At 44.0% G+C, this 15,012-nt stretch overlaps 1 protein-coding gene across 4 annotated transcripts in view; it reads right to left on the reverse strand.

Annotated features, from left to right (window-relative positions):
• ACSL6 (acyl-CoA synthetase long chain family member 6) overlaps positions 1–15,012 on the reverse strand; it is a 316,002-nt gene that overhangs the window by 207,430 nt on the left and 93,560 nt on the right. Inside the window, exon 1 of one of the 4 annotated variants that reach the window (XM_068277437.1) lies at positions 4,985–5,283. The exons of the other annotated variants lie outside the window; for them this stretch is intronic. The gene's annotated coding sequence lies outside the window, so the exon portion shown is untranslated. Of the gene's footprint in view, positions 1–4,984; positions 5,284–15,012 lie in introns of those variants that run through there. 4 annotated transcript variants of the gene reach the window in all.

Below are 15,012 nucleotides of genomic sequence, written 5' to 3' on the forward strand. Positions count from 1 at the left end.
CAGCTTGTACAATATTGGCTATATTACTGATATTCCACCATTGGGCAATGGATAATTTTGATAGCAGAATATTGGTAATATTGCTTATATTCTACTATCACTTTATCTAACCTACCTCTCACTCTAACACTCCTACTTACCTACTCCTAACACTAACCTACCCCTACCTACACCTAACATTAACCCCCCTCACCACCACCACCTACAGCTAACAGTAGCACTTCTGATGTGGTGTTCAGCTACATAATAGCCAAACCCTGGGCGCTATATCAGTTACCTTCACTGATATCCAGAGGTTGGCTATACAGTAGCCAAACTCTGTGCACTGCTTTGTGAGTCCTTTCCGACGATGTTTGTCCTTATGCCACTATCTGTGCAATTAATCTGCTATTTTTGTGAGTTCGGCTTTGTTCTAGCCACTGTTAACAGCTGGTCTATGGCAGGTCTATCACCAAGCAGCCATGGGCAGGAAAATCATTGCTTCATTACATTGTGAGCAAAGCAAGCATTACACCAAACACCTGATGCACTGTTCCCAAAGGGCCAAATTAATATCGTCCAGCATTCAATTAACAGCTCTAAGACAGTAGTGTAAAAAATAACTTTCAATGTACACACAGTTGTGTCTCTATAACTTCACCACCCAGGTGTTCTGACACTTCCAGGTGTCTAGAGATTGTGATAGACATGAATCTTGAGAGAGGAAGGACAAATCAATCCATGATGCAGATCTTGTCCTGCTACAGCAGTCTCCAGGTAGCAAATCGACCCATAAAAAAAGCATGACTTCAAACTGTCTGAAAGGGAGGAAGGGATGGAGCAGCCAGCATGTGCCTGCTGAGGGTAAAATGAGGACCTAAGAATTGTTGCAGCATATAGTCTCCTTTTTATATAATACTATGGTGCCTGAACTTTGGCTTTAATTGTCTCTTTAATTGCCATTATGTCAATTCCTGGGTCATCAGTGATTTGCAACATAGGAAGATATTCTGTGCATCACTAGCCTGAATTGTAGATCTTTGCTAAGTTCTGTCAATAGCAAAAGCAGCTGATTGAACAATGGGCAGATTTTCAGATTCCATGCGTTCATTACTAGCTCTACACCATGGAATGCACATTGAGCTTTTCTTTCACCACAGAATGCAAGTCTTCTCTTATGTAACCATTTCCATGATCTCGGTTCAATTAGCGGCAGATAGTTCTGATGTTTCATTACAGTAAAGTGATTGCACTATAAGAGAAAGGAAGACTGTCCAACATTACATCATTAGCTTCATTTCGTAATTACCACTTTCTTGAAATTCATTCATTAACCTTTGCACTGTAATTTTTCACTAAAAGTGGTTACTAGCAAGAACAGGGTTTTATATGTATATCTTAGATCACAGTCACCTTTAGGTCCTCAGCTTTTCATTTGAAACTTAAAATGCAGAGCACTTTTTGAAGCTGCATAATGTTCTGTGTTTTCTCTAGATTGTGCCGAATAAATAAAATATAAAGTCTCCAATAGAGTGGATGCAGTCAAACCTAATAATACTTCTGTGCCAAAGCCCAGATCAGTCAGCTAGCAGGTCTGTCTGACTACAGACTCCTGAGTCTGCACTGCTATAAAACTACATTTTTATTATTACTCGTTTATAATTGCTCTTTAAAATGCATAAATGTAACAGAATATCAAAGGCATTTCAGAGGAGCATGATCCATCTAAACTGTAAACTTTTCAATGCCACTAAAATCTCTTAAATAGCATCCTTATATATGATAGAAATTTTACAGGACAAACAGAGAGATTTAATTCCATCCCTACATGACTAGGCGTGATAGAATGAATACCTCAATAGATGACCAATCATAAGTAAACTTATATAGACTAATTACAGTAAAAAAAATAGTCACATGGCCAGGGCGGATCAGGTAAAAATGCATCAGAGTCTGACTGTGCCTTCTCTCCACCTCTACTTTGGCACGTCGGATTTTATCAGCGGCCCCCATCAGCAGCTCGATTCAGCGGGAATAAACGTACCGTGTATTCCCAGCATAAAAGACCATACCAACTCTCCTGGATCTACTTAGCTGCATGTCTTCTTTAAAATACTCCTGTCTTGAATCGTAAAAAAACAAAACTGATAAGCAAAATTTACATAATTAGAAGTTGCCTGCACAAACACTGCATATAAAACTGTGGTCATTTATCAGTAGCTCCAGAGATATTGGTTGCTTCCTCCTACTGAGCATCCTTTTTTATCCGTATTGTGATAGATTGCTTCATTGCCCAATAAGAAAGTTCTGGAGCTCTTCCCACTTTATTTTCACTTTAATTTGCACCAGATTTCAGAGATTTCAGCAGTCTGTATATTTGGACCTACTGAGCACTGTGACATGTAGTTTTACCATGAAATAATCTCTTCCTGTGTGTATTTCCATCATATTTTAACTTTCTATTTCCCAAATTTGTGATAGGCGTACTTTAATGATGAATAGCGGCTTTGAGAGATGGCCAATTAGAGTTATTATTATATTTTTATTATTTAGTATTTTTATAGTGCCGACATCTTACGCATTGCTGTACAGAGAATATATTGTCTTGTCACTAACTGTCCCTCAGAGGAGCTCACAATCTAAACTCTACCATAGTCATATGTCTATGTATTATGTATCGTGTAGTGTATTTTATTGTAGCTTAGGGCCAATTTAGGGGGAAGCCAGTTAACTTATCTGTATGTTTTTGGGATGTGGGAGGAAATTGGAGTGCCCAGAGGAAGCCCACGCAGACACAGGAAGAGCATACAAACTCCTTGCAGACTTAAAGATGTTGACCTGGCTGTGATTCTAACGGGGGACCCAGCACTGCAAGGCGAGAGCGCTAACCACTACACCACCGTGCTGCAAAGAGTTCACATTGTATCAGCCATTAGCCATATTGAATTCCAAAACCTGAATTATCCTGAACAGCAAACTTACTCGCGTAGCATGGGCCCAGATGCTTTCTCCTTTCCGGCTTGAAAGGAGGAAGTATCAAAGTCTTGTCAAGAGCGCTGTGAAGCACAAGTAAGTTCGAGCACCAACACTACTAGCCATACCCAATCCAATAAAGTATATAGGGCTTGATTCACAAAGCCGTGCAAACTGTTTAGCACGAGTGTGCTAAACAGTTAGCACATGAAGTGCCGTTCGCGGACTTTTGCGCGCCAAAGTGCTGCGGTCGCGCGAATCGCGGCACTTTGCGAGCGCAACAGTCCGAGAACGGCACTTCATGTGCTAACTGTTTAGCACAACCGTGCTAAACAGTTTGCACGGCTTTGTGAATCAAGCCCGTAGTCTTGTTACTAACAGTCCCTCAGAGGAGATCACAGTCTAATCCCTACCATAGTCATATGTGCACGCAGCCGATAGCACTTCATACTGATGTGTATAAACCAAAATGCTCCATCTCCTTATTTACATAGTAAAGCTTCAAAACCAATAAAATGTGTCTAAACAGTTTTTGAAATAAAAATATAGATCTCCTGATACATTATTATTATTATCATTTATATCACATGCCTTCACAAATAAAAAGAAAAAATATAATATAAATATAAATGCATAGATATGTTGTTAAACAATAGCAATTAAAGCATACCTTAAAGTGTACCAGAGACGCTTCTCGTCTCTGGTACAATACTTACCTGGGGCTTCCTTAAGCCCCGTTAAGGCTGCTCGTACCTCACCATCTCCCTGGGTGACTCCTGTCACCCTTCATTGTCCCCGAAAGCCTGGCCGAGTCGCGCTCCATTACACATGCGCGGCCCAGCCAGGCGCGCTCCACTGCCGCGTTCCTGTCCCTAAGGGCGATCTGCGCCTGCAAGGGGACGAACAACCTTAAAGGGGCTTAAGGAAGCCCCAGGTAAGTATGGAACCTGAGGCGCTTCTCATCTTAGGTGCACTTTAAGTGGAATAATGCGATAAACATAGGTACTTAGTACTAGTAGTACTAGTCTGTTTTCCTCAAGAGCAAGTGTTTCAAAAGCTAGAATTATCTATGCAAATAAGCTTGTAGAACAGCTTGTGGAATTTAGCCCATTGTCCTGAAAAGTAAATATATGGTAAAACCCTCTTAAGTGGCTGAAAAAAATGCTGCTGATAACTTTTAATGCAAAAAGGTTTAAAGGAATATTACTTACATAGTTTTACAACACAATAATGCATATTTTACAACAGTCTGCCACAGATGATGTCTCGAATGTAGTCTTAAAAGTGAACCCCTACATTGAAATATGATAATAATTGAAAATATGAGACTCAAGTCTATGTTACTAATGTTCTATTTACCAATACGACACATACAATCATTAGCTCATAAGTTTATCTTCACTTCAGGTTTGGTTTAAGGATTACAAGTATTGAGCATAGAGCATCCGTATATCCACTATACAAGAAAGCTCTACAAATTTCAACAATCTGCAGCTCAACCTGTACAAACCACCCCAATAGAGAATACTAAAATGTAATTGTTCTGGCTCTCTTGTCTCGCAAGCTGTTTTCATTTGAAGCTATAAAACTGGATTTTCAGTTAAGACATTAAGACATTCCCTGACATATCAACCGTACTGGTAAGCACCTGTGGCCAAACTTCTAATCCAGGTCTGATCCATAATATCAAACCTCATCACGAGATGCAAAAAGAGTACACAGAATAGAATGAAACAGTGCTTGCAGGTATACTGTTGACGGGAAAGTGATCAATGCTGTAAATGTTCCAGATTTAGGCTAGAACATCTCTGTGGTGTCTATTTTAAGCTGCCATGTGCATTTATTGCGTAGTTAGATAAATGAACCAGGTCTTACATCAACAGAGAAATAGTGTTTGCATTTTGGAAACTTAGAAAAATTTAATGTTACCACCAGCCAGAAGAACATGTATCTACAACACGCAAATAACATTGAGCTGTGACCATCTATTTGCAAATATAAAAGCAGTTGATAAAAGAATGAGATCTCATACCTTGGCTGTGAAAGTTCAACCAAATTGTTTCATGAATTCCACTGCCTATATGGGAACAGCCGGCCTCATGCTGCACAGTTAGGGGTGTCGCAGTCACAAATAGCAAGCAGTGATCTGCACTGATTGTAAAGATGCTTATTTTCCTTAAAGTGCAAAGAGCTCATCTTGTTCCGTAGAGAAACAGGCTGGAAATCACTGCAGTATTCCTGAACACAGGCAGCTTGCCTAGCAAATCTTAAAGAGAAACAGCACATGAAGCTTCACAATAGTGTCTCTGTAAGCTCCACACTCCTCAGTCTTCAAACCTCCCAAATGAATTAAGCTTAGGCTGCCTGAGATGACAAAAGCATCCAGGATGGTAACTCTTCTTTGTTTAGTGGTGCTAGGGAAGACTGAAAACTCTCTTTTTTGCCTGTTCATACCAGGACCATAATTACTTCCAAACACTGGGTAATCCAGAATATTAAAGAATGAAAGCCTAAATTTGGTCAAGCAAGGAAACATTTCCGTATCTTGGCAGGCAGGGTTGTAGAGTCGGAGCAATTTTGGGTACCTGGATTCGGAGACGGGGAAAAATGGAGCGACTCCAACTCCCAATAAATTTAAACCGTAGTTAAAAGCGAAAATATGATAAAATGTTCTGTTTCTCAGATAAAAGTCCTCTTAAATAACATTACAGTAATTGCAATGCTTAGTCCAGAAAAATAAAATAAACTAATCAAAATACAGGTTACTTGTGCTGCTGCAATAAAGCAGTCACTGTATTTTCAAAATCAGATCTGATTGTGACTCTATATCTGATATGTACACTGGAAACTTTTTTATACGGTATAATAAATAACATCTGAGCTGCAAGAATACGGCCTGATGTGTAGTTGTGTCATTAGCAGAGATGGTCAATGAGATGCAGATAATTCTGTGTTGATGCAGGTTTATGAAAAGTTTGTTTGCAAATGTATGCACTCTCTTTGCTCATGAAATCAATTAATTTGATATGTTGTTAAATTTGGATTTGGGGACTACAAATTTGTACTATACTAACGCCACATATGCACTCCCCGCAGGGCTATTGTGAATCCACTGAGAATGTTGTGCATATTCAACGCCGAGGTGTTGTCTGTCACCCATAAACCTGGTTCAGATCATCTGTGAAGAATTTGTAATAAAGGAAGAATCCCCTTATACTCCTGTAGAGCACTAGGGCCTGATCAATGTTTTTTGTTCCTGCCTTCACTCCGCCAACAAGTACACTTATCAAGGACTAGTTTTGATTTCTATTTAACAGCTACTCTATAGCTTTATCCTACGTTTAGTTAAAATGCATTTCAGGTGTACATTAAAAAAAACAGAGTTATGCTAATGCTTAAAGGGAACCCGATGTGAGAATAATATGGAGGCTGACATATTTATTTCCTTTTAAGCGATACCAGTTGCCTGGCTGCCCTGCTGGTCCTCTGCCTCTAATACTTCCAGCCATAGACCCTGAATAAGCATGCAGCAGGTTGGGGGTTTCTGACAATATTGTTAGAACTCAAAAGATTAGCTGCATGCTTGTTTCTGGTGTAATTCAGTTCACTACTGCAGCCAAATAGATAAGCAGGATGTTTAAAAGGAAATAAATATGGCAGCCTCCATATCACTCTCACTTTGGGTTCACTTTAAAAGTTAGAATGTCCCAACACATTGGCCCTTGTGCAATTCACTTTTTCTCCTGAGTTTTCTCTTACTAGATAATTTTTCATCTTCGATTTAGATTAACTTTTCAGTACTTTGCAATGGAAAAAGTACCAAAACGTAGGTGAAAAAGTACTATCAAAATTATTTTGAGTATTTTTTTTTTTTGGCTTGGTGGTGATTTAAAAATTTTACTGACAAGTTTAAAATTATCAACTAGGAGAAAACTCAGGAGAAAAAGTGAATTGCATATGTGCCCTTGTCAATGAAATGCTTTTAAACCACCAGCAAGCAAGAAAATACTCAAAATAATTTTGATAGTACTTTTTTACTGCTTAAAATGTATTTTAAATAGAATATGAAAATTATCTCTTAGTAGGAAACTCAGGTGAAAAAGTGAATTACATATGGGCCATTGTCTTATGATAAGTTTCATCGGAACCCTGTATCAGCTGGGTTCCAGTACATAAATCTGATTCTGCCCCCTTGCTGAAAATGGCCCAAGGCAATGGCAGGACAGGATGGCAGACAGGGTAGCGTGTCACCTTCCTGGTCAGGAGGGTTTTTTGTCACCAAAAGACCATATACAGGTGACACTGTGCAGCCAACATGGAGGCAGGGCCATATAATAATACAATAAGCAGGACATAGGTCACTTTGGAATGGCATATATACTCTGTAATGTGCTGCAAAAGATGTTGGCATTTGTGCATGTGTATACATCAATCAGGGAGTGTAATTAGAGTACTGCTTCACACTGACACACCAAACTCACTGTGTAGCGCACCGCAAACAGCTGTTTGTGTTGTGACGGCCGTGCTGGACTGGTGCGCACCATGCCGAGATTGTTCTTCCTCAGTGATATCGGGTAATGTCTGACTGCCTTATCAACTTTCGATGGTTCTTTCTCTACCATTGTTAAAGCTTAATTTTTTTAAATACTTCTTCTGCTTGCTGTTCAGTACCTGCAACGAGAATCTGTTATGGAGGGCAAGTGTGCCATTGTGAGTGACCACGGGTAATGCCCGGGGAATCAGGGTTCGATTCAGGTCCGGAGTGGGAGCCTAAGAAACGGCTACCACCACCACACATCACAGGAAGGCAGCAGGCACGCTGTGGGCAAAGAAGCAGGAACGGCTACCACACATCCAAGGAAGGCAGCATGGCACGCACATCCCGAGGTAGTGACCAAAAATAACAATACAGGAGGACTTTCGAGGTCCTGCTATATATGACACTGATCGACTTTACTACCTGTAACAAGAATCGGTTATGGAGGGCAAGTCTGCCATCCGTTTAAGTGAAAGGTTTGCACTTACTGCCAGGTATAATACAATGTGCAGTCACAGAGGCAGTGAAAGGTATGCAGTGACTGCAGACAGCTGTTTGTGTAGTGACAGCTGTGCTGTACTGGTGGGCACCATGACGAGAGTGCAGGTGATGGCGGCTTTCCAGCCCATATGGTCGCCGGGCTGAGGTAGCTGAATGACAGAACAGTGACTGTCCAGCTGATCAAATTTGGTCCGTCCACAATGAAGCAACGACCTTATTATTGTGGGTGTGCCCTCCCTACCCCCGCCCCTCCCCATGACACTCATATAGCTGGCGGTCATTGCTTCATTGTGATACACAAGCCTCTTCACCACGGCAAGGTAATGTTCACGGAGGGGAATTAACACATGTACATGCCTTTTGTTTTGTTGTTGCAGCTGCAGTGCAGCCAGGAAAATTAGGTAGGCATGTACACGCACCAGAAAAATTATTATAGCGGCTGCTGCTAGCAGCGGCTTTAAAAATTCAGGAATCCACCTGGAGTCTTGGACCCTGTTGGTGGTGGCGGAGAAGGCAGTCAACCGGCCTGCGGGCAGAGATGCTGTGTGGGGAGCGACTTAGTCTTGGGGCAGGCAGTCACACGGCGTGCAGGCAGAGATGCTGTGTGTGGGGACTGACTTAGTGTTTGGGCAGGCCTGAGCGTGCTTTGCAGACCAGGCATCCATGGTCAAAAGGACCCTTGACCCAACGCTGTGTGCCAGAGATGTCACCACTTGCCTTTCAACATCACGGTACAGTTTAGGTATCGCCTTTTTTGAGCAAAATTGCGACCTGGTATCTTCCACTGCGGTGTGTGGCTTTGCTTTTGTGTGCTGCTTTTCCTCAGGTGGTCATCCCATTGCAGTTTGTGCTTTGTAATCATGTGCCTTCGTAAGGTAGTTGTCCCTACGCGGGTCTTGGTCTTTCCATGGCTCAATTTTCAGTGGCAGAGAGTACAGATGGCATTGCTCTCATCTGAGGCAGACACACAAAAAAAATTCCACACCACTGAGCCCTGGGGTGATGGAACTTTGGTGGTGGCGGCTGACTGAGTGTTAAGTGGGGTGCCAGAATCAGAGCAGGAGGAGGAAGATATGTCACGCTTCAGTGCGGAAGCTGAGAAAGATGAGGTGTTCTGTGTTAAACAGTCAACTACGTCCTGACAATATTGGGGGTTGATGGCATGTGCCTTCTTCTGAATACGACAGCGCAACCTCGAACAGACCTGCCAGGTGGCCTGCCTCTACCTTTTTATTTTGTCCATATTCGGGGGGATGAAGTGAAAGGTATGCACTGACTTGACTAATAGAATGTGGAATCACACAAGTGCAGTTAACAGGTATGCACGGAGTGGTAAGTCACACTGCGTGCTCTCACATAGGTAGGTGGGTGCACTGAACACAACAAGTAGGTATATGCAGTGATGGGTATTACAAATGTGTACCTGTCACACACATGTACCGTGAACAGGTAGAGTGACTGGTGGTGTTAAATATCACACTGCGTGCGCTCACGTAGGTAGGTGGGTGCACTGAAGTGAACAACAGGTAGGTATATGCAGTGATGGATATTACAATGTGCACCTGTCACACACAGACAGGTACCGGACAGGCACAGTGACACTGCGTGCGCTCACATAGGTGGGTGGATGCACTGAAGTGAACAACAGATAGTAGTAGGTATATGCAGTGATGGGTATTACAATGTGCTCCTGTCACACACAGACAGGTCCCGGACAGGCACAGTGACACTGTGTGCGCTCACGTAGGTGGGTGGGTGCACTGAAGTGAACAACAGGTAGTAGTAGGTATATGCAGTGATGGGTAATGTGCACCTGTCACACACACAGGTAGTCACTGAATGCGCTGGGCCTGGCAGTGGCACACACTGTAGGAATTACCAAGGCTGTCTATGCAACACAAGTGTCAGTGGGACACACACACAAAAAAAATAGATCACAAGAACAAGATTAGCTCTCAAAAGAGCTGTTGTGGGGTGCTTTTTTAGCAATAAGAATCAGCAAGGAGCAAGCTAAGAAGCCTACAAGAGCCTAACTAAAGCTGGTCACTAACTGTCCAATTTGTAGCGAAAAATTGTTCGAGCGATCAGAAATTCTGATCGGATTGGTTGTAAATAATCTCCATAGGTGGACACAATCGATTATGAATGAGTGAAAAAAATGTCGCCCGAATGAATTTTCGTCGAACGAAAATTTGGATTTTCTTGGTGCTCGTGATAGATAGGAAGCAATGATTGGTTAGTTGATGGTGTAGTGAACGATTTTTCGTCCGATCAGAATTTCTGATCGCTCCAACGATTTTTCGTTAGAAATTGGACCGTTAGTGGCCAGCTTAAGCTTTCCCTATGAGAGTCTGCAGCAGCTATCCCTTCACTAATTACTGCAGGCACACGAGTGAGTGAAAAGCCTGACGCTGCCTGCCTTTTATAAGGGGGGTGGGGGGTGGGGCTGCAGGAGGGAGTATAGCCTAATTGGCTACAATGTGCCTGCTGTCCGTGATGTAGAGGGTCAAAGTTGACTCTCATGATGCACTATGGGGGAAAACCGAACTTCCGGAAAAGTTTGAGGTTCTCCGCGATCGCGAACCCCGGAAGTTCGTCGGCGAACCGTTCGGGCCATCTCTACTATCCATACGCTCGACTGGACTAATGCATTTTGAATGGATATGCAAGCTATGCAGTTTAGTTGCATTCAAGCCTTAGGAGTATGTGGATGGTGGTTTCATAAGTGAGAGTTTAAAATATTGGAAGTACATGCTGCAGCTATAGTAAGTGCATGATGTGCTCATCTCTAATCTCAATCCCAATCTCATATTGTGGTTGCGAGTGCTTCAACCCACATTTGTAAGGACCTCTATTCTATATCCTGTTACCTTATCAGGTATCACAAAATACTACATCATACTGGGCTCCTGGGGTCTATTTCTTTTTTCTGTAATGTTCTTTGGATCCCCACATATCATCCTGTAAATACCTGAAGTTATAAGTGACTTCTGCTGGTTCACCCTCCATCGGACCTCACCAAGTAGCAGGCATATCAGCATGGCAGGTTCTAGACATTTTGCTGCCTGAGGCATACATTGTGAGTGCAGTGCTAAATAAAGTTATTCTGCTTTAAAGAGGATCTGTAACCTCAAAAAATCCCCTGGGGGGTACTCACCTCAGGTGGGGGAAGCCTCCGGATCCTAATGAGGCTTCCCACGCCGTCCTCTGTCCCACGGGGGTCTCGCTGCAGCCCTCCGTGCAGCCGTGACGTAATATTTACCTTCCTGGCTCCTGCGCAGGCGCTCTGACGGCTGTCGGCTCCGAACTACACGGAAATACCCGATCGCCGTCGAGTCTGCTCTACTGCGCAGGCGCAAGTTTCCGGCGCCTGCGCAGTAGAGCGGACCCGACTGAGATCGGGTATTTCCGTGTAGTTCGGAGAGGAAAGCAGCCACAGCGCCCCCGCTGGAGCCAGCAAAGGTAAATATTGAAATTACAGTTGGGCCTGTCGCCAGCTGTTCAGAGGGCTGCAGCGAGACCCCCGTGGGACAGAGGACTGTGTGGGAAGCCTCATTAGGATCCGGAGGCTTCCCCCACCCGAGGTGAGTACCCCCTAGGGGATCTTTTTCATGTTACAGAGTCTCTTTAACCACTTAAACCCCCGCGGTACGAATTTCTCCGTCCCTTTTTTCCCCCCTAAAAAACCAGGGACGGAGAAATCCGTACCTTCCGCGCTACCGCCGCTGTCCGCGCCCCCGCCGGTCGTGCGCGCGCACCCGCTGCTCGTGCACGCCGCCGCCTGCTCGCACAGAGATCAATGAACGGGAAAATCCATTCCCGTTCGTTGATCTAAGCCCCCGCAATGATCGTGCTGCTTCTATTAGAAACAGCGCGATCATTGTGATCTTCCCAGCCTCTTACTGCTTCCTGTAAGCGTCCAGAAGGACGCTTACAGGTCGCATGTAAACAAACACACTGTGGCCATCTTGTGGCCAAATAGAAAACTACACCCTAAAAGAATTTTACATAAACAAACATTACATTTACACAATAAATTAACTCATTACCTCCCACACTCCCCAATTTTTTTATTTTTTTTTTGTAATTTAAAAAAAAAAAAATACAATAAAAAAAACACCAAATAGTTACCTTAGGGACTGAACTTTTTAAATATTTATGTCAAGAGGGTATAACACTGTTACTTTATAAACTATGTGCTTGTAATTAGGGATGGATGCAAAACTGAAAAAAATGCACCTTTATTTCCAAATAAAATATTGTCGCCAAACATTGTGATAGGGACATAATTTAAATGGTTTTATAACCGAGACAAATGGTTAAATACATTTCATGGGTTTTAATTACAGTAGCATGCTTTATTTAAAAACTATAATGGCCGAAAACTGAAAAGTAATAATTTTTTCCCACATTTTTTCCTATTTTCCCATTAAAACACATTTAGAATAAAATAATTCTTGGCATAATGTCCCACCTAAAGAAAGCCTAATTGGTGGCGAAAAAAACAAGATATAGTTCATTTCATTGGGATAAGTAATAATAAAGTTATAGACGAATTAATGGAAGGAGCGCTGAAAGGTGAAAATTGCTCTGGTGTTCAAGGGGTAAAACCCCTCAGTGGTGAAGTGGTTAAACTCACATTAGGGTATTAGCCCACATATAAAATGCAGCAATTACTCCACACAGCTCCCCCCAAAATCTGTCTAGATTGGGTTCAGACATTGTACACACAATGCAGCACATCTCTCCTCCAATTATATGCGCTGCAATCCCGAGTTAAAAATGCCCTCCCAAGCAGCATAACCCCCTCAATGCTACTTTACTCTGACCATTGCCCCGATGTTATCAACGACCCCCAAAAATAACCCCCTCATGCAACATATCATCAGCCCCAACTGCCTCAAAGTGCAGTCAGTCCTCCCATATAATTAGTGTTTAGTGGTGGGCTTCAGAATACACAGTGCCCCAGCTCCTTCCTTGTTTAATGGTGGTGCTCAGCTCACGGCTTAGTGTATAGGTAGGTTACACAGTTACTCACCCAGACCTCAGTCAGATCATGCAACCCATCTGGAAGCCATCTTTACCACCACAAGGTCCACAAGACATGATGAAAGCAGCTGCCATTGGCCTCAATTTACCAGAGAAAAGTTAGTAAGAGATAAAAGGTCGGTGTGAGAAAGCGCGGAGGAGCCGCCGCCATGAGCCGGCGGCGGGCGGCTCCTTCCGCACTCAGCCTTGTCTCGCACGGAGAGGCAGCCGCCTCCTCGCATCATGAGGCGGCTGCCTCCGTGCATGAGGCCGCAGAACGCAGCGAAACCGCCGCGTTGGGTGCGGCGAGTAGCCCGCAGGTCCCCGCTGCGGAGTCACCGCTGAGCGGGGCTGCGCTGGCTGGGACTCGTAGTCCCTCTAGTTTTAGAGTGACGCGCGCGCGCGCACTCAGGCAGGGGATATATGGCAGCAAGGAAGGGGTCAGCTGACCAGGCTGGTCAGCTGATCCTGGCTCCACACCTCATTGGTCCAGCACTTAGGGAGGTGCTGGAGAGAGGATATGTATATATACTGCTAGCTGTTCATTTGTTCCTTGTCTGGCGTTGCGTTCACATACGTGGGAGCACCCAGATCCGTTAGTCAGATCCGTTAGTGTGCCGGGACCAGCTGGAGCTGTAATCCTACACTAAGCTAGATTTGTTGATAGCTTAAAGTACTAGTTTGATTGTGATTATTTGTTATGACCTTTGCCTGCCTCGACTATCCTTCTGAACCTTGACCTTGTACCTCGTTATCTCTGATACTCCGTTGCTGAACCCAGCCTGTACCTTGACTCCGCCTCTGCCTCCTGATTTTGTACTCCGATATTTCTGATACCCCGTTGCCGAACCCTGCCTGTACTTTGACTCCGCTTCTGCCTCTCGATCTTGTACTTTATCTGTCTGTGTGTGTACGACCTGGCTTGTCCGACCTCGAGAACCGACCTCACCATTGGAGGAGGTTCCTCGTTCTGTTAGTAACCCTTCCGCCTGAGGGTGACTTTCAGAAGATACTTCCTGCTAGTAGTCTGACTCCTCCCGTCTTGGAGAGCTCAGGGTTGCGGAAGTAATCTGTACAGTACGTCTTACTGTACTGAGGCCTAGTCCTCTAAGTGTTACTGTTACACCTAAACACTACACTCTACTCCGGTGAACAGAGGTTAGCTAGTATATTGGATTATCGGTGATACTGCAGATCACATATAATCTAGTATACGTCTGTATTCCCCGTGACGCTGCAGGTCACCGGTAATCAGACCTCTCTGTGCTTCACCGAGCGTTACAGAACGCCAGACCCAAAAAATGCAAATGGACGCACACACTGACCGTCTGGGCGCACTTGCCACTTCGGTGGAAAACATCAACCAAGTGCTGGGTAGCCACAAGACTATGATTGATGTCCTATCAGGCTCTGTGCGAACCCTCCAGACGTCAGTTGATTCAGTGCGATCCCCTCCTAGTGATGATATACGTATGCCTGTACCCGAAAAATTTTCCGGCCACAAGTCTGACTTCCGGAATTTCAGGAGTAGAGTGCTATCATATTTTGAATTGAGACCCCGATCCTCGGGGACTGAGACCCAACGGGTCATTTTTATTAAAACGTTGCTGACTGGCGACTCCCAGTCCTGGGCTTATAACCTACCCTCTACTGAGATAGCTCTGACCTCAGTAGAAGAATTCTTTAAGGCCATGGCCGTAATTTACGACGACCCTGACCTTGCTGCGTCCTCTGAGCGGAAGCTCAAACTCCTGCGGCAAGGCAGAGGTTCGGTTGAGGATTATGCGGCAGAGTTCCGTAGGTGGTCAGTCACGGCTAGATTTGACAACTTTGCTTTAATGGATTACTTCTTGTCTGGGTTGTCGGAGGAGGTCTCCGACTTAATGTTAACAGTACCCGAGCCCAAGACAGTTGACGAGGCCATATCATCGGCCATCCGAGTGGATCGCAGGTTGCGCCATCAGAGGCAGGCTAGGGGCAGTCACCGTGTCAGG

The sequence above is a fragment of the Hyperolius riggenbachi genome, chromosome 3 (genome assembly GCF_040937935.1).
Source record: "Hyperolius riggenbachi isolate aHypRig1 chromosome 3, aHypRig1.pri, whole genome shotgun sequence".
NCBI lineage: Eukaryota > Metazoa > Chordata > Amphibia > Anura > Hyperoliidae > Hyperolius > Hyperolius riggenbachi.